Here is a 13,015-nt window from a genome sequence, read left to right on the forward strand (position 1 = left end):
CCCCCCCCGCCAAATTACCACCAAAGAGGGACCTGCAGCCGAAGTGCTGGGTCTTCTGCAGTAATTCGGAGGTGGGGGTCCCCACTGCGAGTCTTCGGGGCAGTTTGGTGGCAGGTCCCAGAGTGGAAGGACTCCCAGCCACCGAATTACCGCTGAAGCGGAGGCCCCCCGCCGCCAAAGACCCCAGGGCCCCTGAATCCTCTGGGCAGCCCTGGCCTGAGCACATAGTTGCCAGGGCTACAAACCGCCAGTCCCAGAGGTGCTGGGCTCTAAACTGCCCAGCCCAGAGGTGCCAGGACTCTGCACTGGCAGACACAGAGTTGCCGTGGCTTTGAATTGCCAGGTCCAGAGATACCGAGCTCTGAACTGCCGAGCCCAAAGGTGCCAGGATTCAGCCCTGCCAGGCCCAGAGATGCCGGGGCTCTCAGCTGAAAGACCCAGAGGTGCCGGGGCTCAGAGCTGCCAGGCCTAGGGGTGCCAGGTGTAAGAACTACCAGTCGTCAGCCCTGGCAGGTCCTGGCACAAATCACGCACTGGGTGTCTTTGTGCCATCTGTGCCGCTGCTTCACCCTGCTGGTGTAACACTGGCAGACCCCAGTCAACGGTGGGCAGGATCGAACCCGTGGCCTCTGGAGCTTAGGCATGAGCCTCTGCTGCCTGAGCTAAAAGCCAAGCAGCGCTTGGCCGAGGCTGTAGGGCAGACTCATTTCACTCTCTCTAAGGGGTCTTGATGCCTCTAGGTGGGACAGAGCATCACACCGGGGAGGTGTGGGGGTTACACTGGCACCAGGACTTCACTGGGAGCAGAATCTGCCCCTTGACCTACCTGGGCCCGGTTCGTCAGCACGGACAGCTCCGGGGCAGGGTCTCTGGGGGCGAGCGGGCAGGGCAGGTGTAACTTTCTCCCCAGGGTGTCAGTGTGGGAAGGTAGGTGAGTGGGTGGGGCAGGGAAAGCAGCGCCTAGAGGGGTGCGGATAGAGACTAGGCCCCGTCAGCATGTAACTGCCCTCGTTCTGCACCTGAGAATTGCAGTATTTGTCCTCTCGTCACTCACACCCGCTGGCACCCTGCGTGTCACTTCCACTGCTGTGTAACCCTTGGGGGAGGTGCCTGATGCTGGTCCTGGGTGCTGCACCAGCTTCTGTGCAGGATGCGTTCTGCCCCACCTGCCTCAGTTTCCCCCTCTGTAATAGAGAATGTCACTGCACCTTCCCTTGGCAGGGATAAGAGAGGTGACTGGTTTAACTGGCTGCTTTCACTTGCGTTAGTGCGGGCTGAACATGCTAGGAGAGGGTGAATCACCCCGCTGATGCAGTGTGAGTGCAGGGGGCTGGCCGGGGGCTGATTTGGCCCCATGCATCAGCCTCATGGATGTCCAGAGTGGAGAGCTCTCAGGCCACGTGCCCCTTTCATAGGTACCCAAGCTCTGCATGGGGGCCGTGCTCTAGACGGATGGCACCGTTCCCAGGGTAAAGCAGGGCAAGCATCTGTTCTGGGTCCAGTTCTGTTCAATATATTCACCAATGATGTAAATAATGACATACAAAGTACACTTATAAAGTTTGCGGATGATACCAAATTAGGAGGGGTTGCAAGTGCTTCGGAGGATAGGAATAAAATTCAAAATGAGCTGGACAAACTGGAGAAATGGTCTGAAATGAATAGGATGAAATTTGGACAAATGTCAAATACTCCACTTAGGAAGGAATAATCAATTGCACACATACAGAGTGGGCAATGACTGCCTAGGAAGGAGCACTGCAGAAAGGGGTCTGGGGGTCATAGTGGATCACAAACTAAATACGAGTCAACAGTGTAACATTATTACAAAAAAAAGAGAACATCATTCTGGGCTGTATTAGCAGGATTGTTATAAGCAAGACACGATAAGTCATTCTTCCGCTCTACTCAGCACTGATTAGGCCTCACCTGGAGTATTGTGTCCAGTTCTGGGCACCACATTTCAGGAAAGATGTGGACAAATTGGAGATAGTCCAGAGAACAGCAACAAAAATGATTAAAGATCTAGAAAACATGACCTGTGAGGGAAGATTGAAAAAGTTGGGTTTGTTTAGTCTGGAGAAGAGAAGACTGAGGGAGGACATGGTAATAGTCTTCAAGTATGTAAAAGGTGTTTATAAAGAGGAGGGTGATAAATGGTTCACTGAGGATGGGACAAGAAGCAATGGGCTTAAATTGCAGCAAGGGCGGTTTAGGTTGGACATGAGGAAAAACTTCCCAAATGTCAGGGTGCACAGGCACTGGAATAAATTGCCTAGGGAGGTTGTGGAATCGCTCTCACTAGAATTTTTAAAGAAGAGGTTAGACAAACATCTCTTAGGAACGGTCTGTTTAGTCCTGCCTCAGTCCCTGGGGCTGGACTAGATGACCTAAAGAGGTCCCCTCTGGTCCTAAATATGGTTCTATATTATAAATCAATAATTGATGCTGTCAAGATTTCTTTTCCCAGTTTGAACTTTAGGGTACAAAAAGTGGGGGCCTGCATGAACACTTCTAAGCTTAATTACTAGCTTAGGTCTGGTACGCTGCCACCAGCCAGAATTTAGTGTCTGGCACACTTTCTGTTCCCCCAAAACCTTCCCTGGAGAACCCAGATCCAAACCCCTTGGGTCTTAAAACAAGGAGAAATTAACCATCCTAACTCTTTTCCCCCCAGACTTTCCCCTCCCTGGGTTGCCTTGAGAGGCTTCATACAGATCCAAACTCCTTGGATCTTAAAAAAAGGAGGAATTAACCACCCCCCCTCCTTTCCTCCACCAATCCCTGGTGAGTCCAGATCCAATCCCCTTGGATCTTAAAACAAGGAAAAAATCAATCAGGTTCTTAAAAAGAAAGCTTTAATTAAAGAAAGAAAAGGTAAAAATTATCTCTGTAAAATCAAGATGGAAAATGCTTTACAGGGTACTTAGATTCATATGGACCAGAGGGACTCCCGCCCCCACCCCAGCCTTAGATTCAAATTTACAGCAAACAGAGGTAAAAATCCTTCCAGCAAAAGAAACATTTACAAGTTGAGAAAACAAACATAAGAATAATCCGTCTTGCCTGCTATTACTTACAATTTTGAAACATGAAAGACTGATTCAGAAAGATTTGGAGAGCCTGGATGTACGTCTGGCAGGGCCGGTTCTAGCCATTTCACTGCCCCAAGCACGGCGGCACGCCGCGGGGGGCACTCTGCCGCTTGCCCGTCCAGCAGCTCCTGTCGACCTCCAGCAGGAGTCCCTGCGGAGGGTCCATTGGTCCCGCGGCTCCGGTGGAGCATCCGCAGGCACGCCTGCAGGAGGTCCACCAGAACCGCGGGACCAGCGGACCCTCCTCAGGCACACCTGGGGGAGGTCCATCGGAGCCGCCTGCCGCCCTCCTGGCAACCGGCAGAGCGCCCCCCATGGCATGCAGCCCCAAGCACACGCTTGGTGCACTGGGGCCAGGAGCCAGCCCTGACATCTGGTGCCTCTTAGTCCCAAGAGCGAATAATGAACAAAACAAAAAGCATAAAGACTTCCCTCCACCAAGATTTGAAAGTATCTTGTCCCCCTATTGGTCCTCTGGTCAGGTGTCAGCCAGGTTCACTGAGCATCTTAACTCTTCACAGGTAAAAGAGACATTAACCCTTAACCATCTGTTTATGACAGATGCCCAGTCAAATTAGCTAATAATTATCTACCCCAGTAGTAACGAGTTCCCTAGCTTATAGTGTCTGCCCCTCTGCCCACCCTGAGCCAGGAGATAGACTTTGCAGCCTGGAGAGAAGGGTGACAACTCCATGCCCAGGTGAGCTCGAAGGCCCAGGAGATTCTAACCCCACAGCAGTGTTTGCATGTCCCTGTTCCCAGGTGTAGCTCTGTTAGTGCTCCTTGGGGTTCAGTGCAGGGGATATGCAATGGGACCTTTAGGCCGTGACTCTGTTTGCGAGTGTGCACTGACTTTTGTGGAGGATGTTCCATGCAGGGGGTGGCGTGGGGCCGTGGCTGAGACCCAGGCATGGTAGTGTGCCTGGCACCGGGGTGGAAGTGCCCTCAGTCACTCTGCTCTCACTGTTCTGAGGGAAAACAGAGGACTTAACTCTCCACAGCTGTGGAGCCAGCACCTTTCACAAGCCCTAAACTCATCTGACATCCCTGAAGTTTGCAAGGGCTGTGCACACCCCTGAAGCTGTGGAGGGGGGCAGGGGGCAAGGGACAGGGGTGTGTGGTGGTGCTGATCTTTATAGCCTGCTACTCTATCCCAGGGGAATAGGAGCACAGTGGAGCTTTTGGTAGAACACAGGATGAGTATGCTCAGGGACGTCATTCTTTGGTGGTGCTGCTCATGTGATGAATTGCAGAGCCATGTGGTTACGTGCCCAGCCCTACGCATGCCAATCCATTTCTGCCAGGGCTTTCTCTAGACCCCAAACCTCTGAGCAGCGTCAAACAACCACCACCCTCTAAAACATGATCTGCCAGAGGAAGGGTTCCTTCCTTCCACCAAATGTAGAACTTCCTCTCCACATTATACTGGCCCAATGCACAGAACAGGCAACATTCAGACCTGGGCCAGTTTCAGTTTTAAGTTTTGACATCTCATGGCCCATGGGGGTAAAAGCTGGCACACTTAGGATTAGAGGGTGGCAGGAGGAGGCCTGCAAGGCCTTCCCTAGGATTTATGGGACCCTATGCAGTATTATTAAACTGGGCTGGCATGTGTATTTTAGATGGGGGGAGGTTAAAGTTTTATTTTAAAAAACTGTATGTCTGAAGATCCAAGCATTTAAGGCTAAAGAGGAATCCTCAGATCATGCATCTAAAAATCTATGCAAAGATTTTTTAGTGATGTGATTTTATAATCTTCAGCAACACACTAATGAAATATTTTTAAAGCAGATTTTAGACGAAGGTCCTGTAGACTAACATGTTCTTAGTAAATATCACAGTAATGCTGTCATAAACAGATAAGTAAGAGTTAATAGAACAGAAGTGCTTCATATCTCTTTGCCTGGAAGGGGTTAACAAGAACAGCGAGCCTGGCTGTCACCTGACCCGAGGACCAATCAGAGGACAGGATACTTTCAAATCTTGAAGGAGGGAAGTTTTTGTGCTGTGCTGTTAGATTTTGGGTTGTTGTTCACTCTGGGGGCTCAGAGGGACCAGACTTGCAACCAGGTTTCTCTCCAATCTCTCCAATCCAGGCTCTTATAAGTTCAGACTAGTGAGTACTAGGTAGATCAAGTGAGTTAGGCTTATGGTTGTTTTCTTTATTTGCAAATGTGTATTTGGTTGGAAGGAGTTTCAAATTGGTATTTTGCTGAAAAGATTTTAATTTGTACTTGTATACTTAGGCTGGGAGGGTGTTCCCAGTGTCTATAGCTGAAAGACCCTGTAACATATTCCATTTTTTTTAAATTTACAAAGATAATTTTTACTGTTTTTTTCTTTCTTAAATTAAAAGTTCTTCTTGTTTAAGAACCTGATTGTTTTTTTATTCCAGTGAGACCCCAGGGGACTGGGTCTGGATCCACCAGGGAATTGGTGGGGAGAAAGGAGGGAAGGGGGAGAGAGAGGCTAATTTCTCTCTGTGCCAGGATTACTTTCTCTCTCAGGGAGAATCTGGGAAGGGGAAAGAGAAGGCAGGAGGAAGGTGAATTTTCCTCTCTGTTTTAAGATTCAAGGAGTTTGAATCACAGTGATCTTCCAGGGTAACCCAGGGAGGGGAAGCCTGGGAGAGGCAACAGTGAGGGAAAGGGTTTACTTGCCCTGTGTTTAGATCCAGAAGGTCTCAGTCTTGGGGGTCCCCAGGCAAGGTTTTGTGGGGACCAGAGTGTACCAGGCACTGGAATTCCTGGTTGGTGGCAGCTGGTGATTAAGCTTAGAGGAATTCATGCTGGTGCCCCATCTTTTGGACGCTAAGGTTCAGAGTGGGGAATTAGACCATGACATGGTGTGCAGCGTGTGGGATAGATAGATAAGACAGAATCCAAAAACCAGTGAGGTTTTTATTTCTCTCGCTGCTAGCTATCTGCAGGCAGACTGAGAGGTTTGGGTTTAGGAGCAAAAGCCAGTAGGATTTTTTCTTTCTCTTTCCCTTCTAGCTGTGAGTAAAGCAGGTTAGAGGAGATTGTTTTTAAAAGCAAAGGTCTGCAAGTTTTTTTTGATCTCTCCCTTCTGAGTACTCTGAGGCAAAGGCATTAGGGTTTAACAAGGATCTTGTTAAACAAAGGGACTCCAGTTGTGAGTCACCATACAGCAGCAAAACACATTTGCAAATGAATGGTTTTTTTTTCTTTCTAACTCTGTCGGGAATAGCTAGGTAGAAGGAGTTAAAAAAAGACTCTGTTACTAAGCAACCCTACGGAGGAAACAGAGAAGCAGCATTTCAGGAAGCAAACACCAGAGGGTGCCCCAACACAAGAAAGCAGAAACCATGACTACCAAGGACACCTTGAAACAGGAACGAGTGAGACTGGAGGCAGAGGAACAAATCAAAGACGCAGACCACAAGCGAGACATGGAAAAGAAACTACAAGAACTAGAAATAAAACAAAAAGATATAGAGCTGAGAGAAGAGAAAGAGAGGCTGCCCACAGGAGAGAGCTGGAGATAAAAGAAAGAGAGAGGGAAGAGAGAGAAAGAGAAAGAGAGGCTGCCCACAGGAGAGAGCTGGAGATAAAAGAAAGAGAGAGGGAAGAGAGAGAAAGAGAAAGAGAGGCTGCCCACAGGAGAGAGCTGGAGATAAAAGAAGAGAGAGGGAAGAGAGGGAAAAAGAGAGAAAGCATGAACTGGAATTAACTCAGACTAAGCAGAATAACACAGCCAACCCTAACAACCCTTCGCCAGTTGTTGTTCCACATCCCAAGAAATTTCCCACCTACAAGGCAGGCGATGACACTGAGGCCTTCCTAGAAAATTTTGAAAGGACCTGCCATGGGTACAGCATTTCTGAAGACCAGTACATGATAGAGCTGAGGCCACTGCTCAGTGGACCCTTAGCAGAGGTGGTGGCTGAAATGCCTAAGGAGAACATGAACGATTATAAACTTTTTCAAACCAAGGCCAGAATCAGAATGGGGCTAACACCTGATCATGCCCATCGGAGGTTCAGAGCCCTAAGGTGGAAACCAGATGTGTCATTCACCCGACTTGCCTACCACATTGGAAAGAATTATAATGCCTGGATATCAGGAGCCAATGTTCAATCTGTGGACAACATACACCTCCTAATTCAATTGGAACAGTTCTTAGAGGGTGTTCCGGAGGAAATAGAAAGGTACATCCTAGATGGGAAGCCCAAAACTGTCACCGAGGTGGGAGAGATTGGAGCCAGATGGGTGGAAGTGGCAGAAAAGAAAAAAGCTACTATCAAGGGGAGTGAATATCACAGAGGTCACACCGACAATAAACCCTATACCCGAGGGCAACCAAAGACCCCACCTACAACCCAAGGAAAGCAGCCGACGCCCTATTCTCTCACCTCACCAATCTCCAGTAACCCACCTCAGCCCAGTGACCAGTCAGCTGGGGCGATGCTTCAAGTGTAATGAACTGGGACATATAAAGGCCAGCTGCCCCAAGAACCCCAACCGAGTGCAGTTCATTTTATCTCCATCACTCCAAAGATCCCCAGGCCCAGATACCTCTCAAATACCCTCGGAGCGAAGGGAAATGTTGAGAGTGGGCGGAAAGAAGGTTATCGCGTGGTGAGACACGGGGGCACAAGTGTCAGCTATACACCAAACCTTGGTGGACCCCAAATTCATCAACCCAAAGGCCCAAGTGACAATTTACCCCTTCATATCACAAGCGGTAAACTTGCCTACAGCTAAACTGCCTGTCCAGTACAAAGGCTGGTCAGGAATGTGGACTTTTGCTGTCTATAACAATTATCACATCCCCATGCTACTGGGGGAAGACTTGGCCAGCCAGGTAAAGTGGGCCAAGAGGGTGGGAATGGTTACACGCAGCCAAGCCAGGCAAGCTTTCAGACCCATCCCTGTTCCTGAGCCATCCACAGGGGCTCCATCTGTGTTACCAGAGACCCAGACAGAGGTAGTGGACCCGGATCCCCTGCCTACGACTGCAACAGCCACAGCATCTCCAGTCCTAGACTTGGACCTGGAAACACAACCAGCACCAGAACCATTGCCAGCACTGACCTCAGTGCTTGCAAACACATCTTCAACCCCAACGCCAGAGGGCGCCAGTGAACCTGAACTAGCAGAAACAGCAGACAACCCTACCCAAGAGGCTCAGCCAGAGCCTGAAATACCACCTGGTGCACCAGCAGAGAGCGGTTCACCAGCCACGAAAACAACCTCATCACCTACATCGCTTCCCGAAGGACCAAGCCCAAGTCCACAGTCTGAGGAAGAACTGGTGTCTCCAGCCTCCAGGAAACAGTTCCAGACTGAGCAGGAAGCAGATGACAGCCTTCAGAAAGCTTGGGCAGTGGCACGGAGCACCCCACCGCCTCTCAGCTCTTCTAACAGATCTCGGTTTGTTATAGAACAAGGGCTTTATATAAGGAGACTCTTTCTGGTGGAACCGGGAAGACTGGCCTCCACAAAAACAGTTGATGGTTCCAACTAAGTACAGGGGGAAGCTTTTAAGCTTGGCCCATGATCATCCCAGTGGCCATGCTGGGGTGAACAGAACCAAAGACAGGTTGGGGAAGTCCTTCCACTGGGAGGGGATGGGCAAGGATGTTGCCAAGTATGTCTGGTTTTGAGAGGTGTGCCAAAAAGTGGGAAAGCCCCAAGACCAAGCCAAGGCCCCTCTCCAGCCACTCCCTATAATAGAGGTCCCATTTCAGCAATTGGCTGTGGATATTCTGTGTCCTTTCTCAAAAAAGACACCCAGAGGAAAGCAGTACATACTGACTTTTGTGGACTTTGCTACCTGATGGCTAGAAGCAGTAACTCTAGGCAACACCAGGGCTAAAACTGTGTGCCAGGCCCTAATAGACATTTTTGCCAGGGTAGGTTGGCCCTTCGATATCCTTACGGATTCAGGGACAAATTTCCTGGCAGGGACCATGAAAGAACTGTGGGAAACTCATGGTGTGAATCACTTGGTTGCCACCCCGTACCACCATCAAACCAATGGCCTGGTGGAAAGGTTCAATGGAACTTTGGGGGCCATGATACGTAAATTCGTGAATGAACACTCCAATGACTGGGACCTAGTGTTGCAGCAGTTGCTCTTTGCTTACAGGGCTGTACCACATCCCAGTTTAAGGTTATCACCATTTGAGCTTGTGTATGGCCCTGAGGTTAAAGGGCCATTACAGTTGGTAAAGCAGCAATGGGTGGGGTTTACACCCACTCCAGGAACTAACATTCTGGACTTTGTGAGCAACCTACAGGATACCCTCCGACACTCTTTAGCCCTTGCTAAAGAAAACCTAAAGGATGCTCAAAAAGAGTAAAAGGCCTGGTTTGATAGACATACCAGAGAGCGTTCCTTCAAGGGTAGGAGACCAGGTTATGGGTCTTAAAGGCACAACAGGCCCATAAAATGGAAGCATCATGGGAAAGGGCCATTCATGGTCCAAGAGCGCCTGGGAGCTGTTAACTACCTCATAGCATTTCCCAATTCCTCTCTAAAGACCGAGTGTACCACGTTAATTCTCTCAAGCCCTTTTATTACAGAGACTTACAGGTTTGTCAGTTCACAGCCAGGGAGGAGATGATGCTGAGTGGCCTGATGGTGTCTATGACAAAGGGAAAAAGTAACGGTGGCATGGGAGAGGTAACCTTCTCCACAACCTGGAAACGTCTGCAGGGGCAAGAGATCAAGAAGTTGATGCACTCTCCCATGACAGTTCCCTAACATCAACTGGTTAAAAATTGTCCTTGCAATGTGAAGAATCTTGTAGTTTTACATAATTAGTGGCTTATGTAAGGATGCATGTGTTTATTATTCTGTTTATTTAAAGTTCTAGGGAGAAATCACTGCCAGTGTGGTTCCACACTGTCAGCAATTTGGGGGCGTGTCATAAACAGATAAGAAAAGTTAATAGCACAGAAGTACTTTATATCTCTTTGCCTGGAAAGGGTTAACAAGTTCAGTAAGCCTGGCTGTCACCTGACCCGAGGACCAATCAGAGGACAGGATACTTTCAAATCTTGAGGGCGGGGAAGTTTTTGTGTGCTGCTGTTAGTTTTGGTTGTTGTTCACGCTGGGGGCTCAGAGGGATCAGACATGCAACCAGTTCTCTCCAATCTCTCCAATCCAGGCTCTTATAAGTTCAGACTAGTGAGTACTAGGTAGATCAAGCGAGTTAGGCTTATGGTTGTTTTCTTTATTTGCAAATGTGTATTTGGTTGGAAGGAGTTCAAATGTGTATTTGGCTGAAAGGAGTTCAAATTGGTATTTTGCTGAAAGATTTTAATTTGTACTTGTATCCTTTGGCTGGGAGGGTATTCCCAGTGTCTATAGCTGAAAAACCCTGTACCTAATCCATCTTAAATTTACAAGATCATTTTTTCTGTTTTTCTCTCTTTAATTAAAAGTTTCTTGTTTAAGAACCTGATTGTTTTTTTATTCTGGTGAGACCCCAGGGGGACTGGGTCTGGATCCACCAAGGAATTGGTGGGGAGAAAGGAGGGAATGGGGAGAGAGAGGTTAATTTCTCTCTGTGTCAGGATTACTTTCTCTCTCAGGAAGAGTCTGGGAGGGGGAAAGAGAAGGAGGGAGGAAGGTGAATTTTCCTCTCTGTTTTGTGATTCAAGGAGTTTGAATCACAGTGATCTTCCAGGGTAACCCAGGGAGGGGAAGCCTGGGAGAGGTAACGGTGAGGTTTACTTTCCTTGTGTTAAGATCCAGAGGTTCTGGGTCTTGGGGGTCCCCGGGCAGGTTTTGTGGGGACCAGAGTGTACCAGGCACTGGATTTCCTGGTTGGTGGCAGCGCTACAAGTACTAAGCTGGTAATTGAGCTTAGAGGAATTCATGCTGGTACCCCATCTTTTGGACGCTAAGGTTCAGAGTGGGGATTATACCATGACACATGGCATTGCTAATTTAAATTAAATATTAATTTCTTTTTTCTAATAATTGTTTCAGCAGTAAAGTTAGTGGTGATATATAGCTGTGAAAGATCAGAGTGCTTTGTCTGATCAAATCGTGATAGCCAGGGTTACTAAGAATAACAGTTTTATTTTCAGAGGGGTAGCCGTGTTAGTCTGGATCTGTAAAAGCAGCAAAGAGTCCTATGGCACCTTATAGACTAACAGACGTATTGGAGCATGAGCTTTCATGGGTGAATACCCACTTTTCAAAAGTGGGTATCAGAGGTATTGTTGTATGACCAATTGTTGTGTGTACCTGTGATTTTAAACAAAAATGTGGTTTAATGAACATACATCTACGTTGACCATGATAAAATTTTTTATGATGGTTAACATGTAATACTGTTTATTGTTGTTGTTTTTGTTGTTTTTCTGCATAGGCCGTTTGTCCCATTACAGATCTCCATTTAGTCGGTTGTACTGGGCATGATGCTTGTGTCGCATTTCACTGCCGGAGAATCTTGTTGGTACCTTTTCAGCAGACCACCTAGTGGAGTAATTACTTCAAACACATTGCACCTAGAGAGCCACTGATGCCTTTTTTGAGAGCAACAAGTTATCTGTGGTACTTTCCGTGTTTGGGTATTGCAGTGATACACGATTAGCAGAAGTACTTGCATTTGTTCCTTGTAAATATTTTCTAGATGGCCTATGGATTGGACAGTAGCCAATTGATCAAAAACCAGCCTTATCTGGATCGAACACAATGATAATAGTAATAATATATTGAACAAAATGTATAAGGATTATGACATGTCGCAGGGTCTTTTTTAAACACACCATGATTCAGATGTGAGGTCACAAACCCTAGGTTTCTGATTGCCCAAATGACATTTTTTTTTACATTCCATTTGGCATTCAACTTTTTCTTCTCCATACCTTTGAATATACTGTGGACAATACCAATTTATAATTTGCTGGTTTTGAATCAATTTTGGTACCCTTTTCATTCTAAACATTGAAAGCAACTAAGTTTTCCTCCAAGATAATGAATTCTGTCCTGATCATTATTGTAGTTTACCAATTGATTAATCTTCTCTTGGTTTTTATTAAATAATCTAGTGATTTTATGCATATTATACACAGTCAATTTTTTCATAGTTGATAATCCATAAATCCCTTTCAATATTGGATCAACTACGTGATTAACTTCTTCCTGAAGTACAGACTTAATGTGCTTTTTGTTTTTTTCAACATTCTCCTTATTTCAAATTGACGTTTTTGTACCACATAACCTTGTAATACTGCTTATGATTTCCAGTTGATTTGGTGTTTGTGTTTTCTTCTAGGAGCATGCAGATTATTCTGTTCTTTTCGATCCAAATTAGCTATATCTTGCACTCATTGTTGATAAGCAGTAACCTTATCCACATGGGGTACTGAAGAAAAAAACAAATGCCACCTTGGGGTCTCTGCAGGAATTGAACTTGCTTATTTGCCAATAAGATAGATTTAACACAACAGGGATATGCATGAATTATACCTGATTGATTAACACCCCTGGCACTGGTGTGGCAGTCAGACCACTAATAGGCCCTTCCTGTAATTTTGGATATTTTACTGAATTTTGAGATTCACGGTCCCTTTAACTCTCATTTGCCTGTACTTTCACCTTGAAGTATTTGTTAAAAACTCCAGTTCCATCCACATTTTTAATTTTGATACAGGTCTTATACTCTCTCTCATGCTCCTGTTTAAGTCATGAATAGCCATTGTTCCACCTTTTACTGAGCTTCGACATCTGGTTCTATTTCCCATAATCATATGGAATTCCATCACTGACTGGAAAAAGAATGAGTTTCTCCTGAGATATATGTTTTACATTCTCCCCCGCTAGACTTCTTCAGTAAGGGAAAGATTTTGTTTTTCCAATCTACATAAGACTTTTGGTTATTTCTCAATGTTACATATAATCCTAGTCTATATGAACCCAACATATGATTTTTTGTA

Source organism: Gopherus flavomarginatus, chromosome 1, assembly GCF_025201925.1.
Source record: "Gopherus flavomarginatus isolate rGopFla2 chromosome 1, rGopFla2.mat.asm, whole genome shotgun sequence".
Lineage (NCBI taxonomy): Eukaryota > Metazoa > Chordata > Testudines > Testudinidae > Gopherus > Gopherus flavomarginatus.